This window comes from Ciconia boyciana, chromosome 1 (assembly GCF_034638445.1).
Source record: "Ciconia boyciana chromosome 1, ASM3463844v1, whole genome shotgun sequence".
In the NCBI taxonomy this organism is placed as follows: Eukaryota; Metazoa; Chordata; class Aves; order Ciconiiformes; family Ciconiidae; genus Ciconia; species Ciconia boyciana.
In genome coordinates, this window is record NC_132934.1 from 66,989,792 (window position 1) to 66,992,242 (window position 2,451).

Sequence of the window (2,451 nt, forward strand, 5' to 3'; positions counted from 1 at the left end):
ACTTCTGTGTATATAAAAGTGCTACTATTCTGAGTCATATGATTTTACAGATTTGAAACCGGATTAACAGGTGAAGAACAGATGGAAAGGTCAAAGGGAAAATCCATGGTCAGTCACTGACTTGTTCACACTACACACTATTCACATCTGTTGTCATAAAGAATGCCTGCAAAGTCGCTCCATTACCAGATTTGTGACAATAACCTGTATAGGAGAACATTTGCTTCAGCATGGAGAACAAATTCCCGTTTTGCAAGTCCAGCCTTTTCTTTTTTTCTCCCCATCCAGGGAAAGTTTGCATATAATATGCCAATGGGGTATCCATTATAACCTGCCCCAAACTGCCAAAAAAAACCAAAAGAAATAAAATAATCAATATCTAACGGACCCTTCCCAAACATGAGCAACATTTTAACCATATACTAATACAGCTTCAAATCCTAAATATATGCTGTCTATATATTTCTAGATACATACAACTGCTTTTATGGCTATTTATATCAGATTTTTAATCAGCTTTAACAGTTTGCCATGAGCATCTTACCACCCCATCATGTTATCCCTTTTAACACAGTCAAGAGCTAATTTTGCTTTTGCATCCAGTGAGGTCATGGCTCTCCATCAATTTCATCACCATCTTTTTGTCTCTCTACCTTTGCAAGAAACTTAGCATGCTCCTTTTTAGTGGGCCTCAGGGATTATTTTTGTAAAGTTAAATGATATAATATTATCATTACTAATAGCATATTTATTATGGGAGAATGTGTTCATGAGGGAAATTCATCTCCCTTAACTTCTTTACATGTCTACACCTGAACTAGTCACCCTAGACTCCCTTCATATTCAAGGGAAGAAAACCAGGTCCACCTAGCCTATTCCAGATTCTGGATTGGGATCAATGACACTCTGTATGTGCACCCAACTATGAAGGGGAGCCAGGGCCAATAGCTCAGAAGCAGGCATCTACGCTGCACATGTCTACGCCAGGTCAAATAAACCACACCCCTTGGAGCACTGACTAGAAATTTTACAAGTGTTGGAGAATTCAATCTACTTACAAAATATCCATCCTGACTGTAAAGAACACATCCCACACCTCGGTTTGGATCATCTTTTAGAAGAGAGAAAGATTTTCATGTCACTTCTTAAAAAACATACTTTCTTCATACTTAAGAACATATTTTACAGATTAACATGTATTGCTTTAATGATGTAGAAATGCAAGCCATAAGTGACTGCTTATATGTTGAAAAAAATCCATCCACACATCTACATTATCCAATTCTAGGCAGACACCTACACACAGTAACACAATGAGGCATAGCTACTATCAAGTACAGCAAATGTCAGATTTCAGAAGAACACAACTTAAAATCTAACTCAAGGTACATTTACTCTTTGATTAGTAATTGCAGAGGATTAACTTGATACAAAATCCTGATAACAGAATATAAAAGGTTATAAGATCTTCCAGTGATGTGATTTGCTGTAAGTCCACCTAGATGCATTAACAATATACTGAGAATGTTTAATTTTATACACATACATATATATATATTAAAAAAATATTGTTCCCTCCCCCCAAAATGGGTTAAGTGATAAAATACTATTTTCTGTATTTCTGTAATATGTGTTTCCATCTTCTGCTTTAGGTTTAAGTTCAGTATTGCAACAAACATTATAAACAATAATATTCAACATCAGTGTAGGAAATACATTAATGAAAAATATTTTAGCAGTTATGTTAGGAAAGCATGCCAATTTCTCTGATGCCCACATATGTTGTGAAATACTTACTCTCTGCTGTAGCTGAATGAATCAACAACAACAATAAAAAATAAATATACAGGAAACCATTCTTTATATTGGGTTACTATTCTTTATATACTTTCATCATAACTTACCAGATCTTGCTGCTAAAAAATAACAAAGCTGCAAAGCATGTCGATGAACATTTTCCTCAGGTTCTCTTTCCTCAAGTTGGGAGCACTTCAGTAAAAAATCATAGCAACGTAAAGCATTTTCCATCCGCTTGACACTGCTGCGTATGTTAAAGAGTGAACAATATTTTTCAAGGTCTTCAGTTTGACCATCAAGCAAGTGAAAATTGCCTTTGCATCGTATTTTTTTTGCAATCTTTTTCACAGTTTCAAAGCTTGTCATGGGTAAGAGCATGCTGCTACTTATATGACTTCTAAGAAAGATATGGTCAGCTTGTTGCATATCTTCCCTAACCACTGAATCTTCTCCCTTTTTTTCAGGAGCCACTGGCCAGTAATAGACTGAAGAAACTGAACCTAGAGACAAACACTGAAAGTCATTTAAAGTGCCATACAGTTGGGTGGGACATTCAATTCACATGGGTTTTGTTTAAAACAGTGGGCCAATTTTCTGTTGCATTGCAATTCTGTGGACACACTAGAGTCCAAAGCCTATAGAGTTACTCACAGA

The 2,451-nt window shown here is 35.8% G+C and overlaps 1 long non-coding RNA gene across 1 annotated transcript; it reads right to left on the minus strand.

Moving 5' to 3' along the window:
* Nucleotides 1-247: 247 nt before the first annotated feature.
* LOC140646202 (uncharacterized) lies at nt 248-2,000 on the minus strand. Its single transcript, XR_012040364.1, has 3 exons — nt 1,905-2,000; nt 1,059-1,111; nt 248-341 (listed from the first exon to the last, which is right to left on the minus strand). It is a non-coding gene; the product is annotated as an uncharacterized lncRNA (long non-coding RNA).
* Nucleotides 2,001-2,451: the final 451 nt, after the last annotated feature.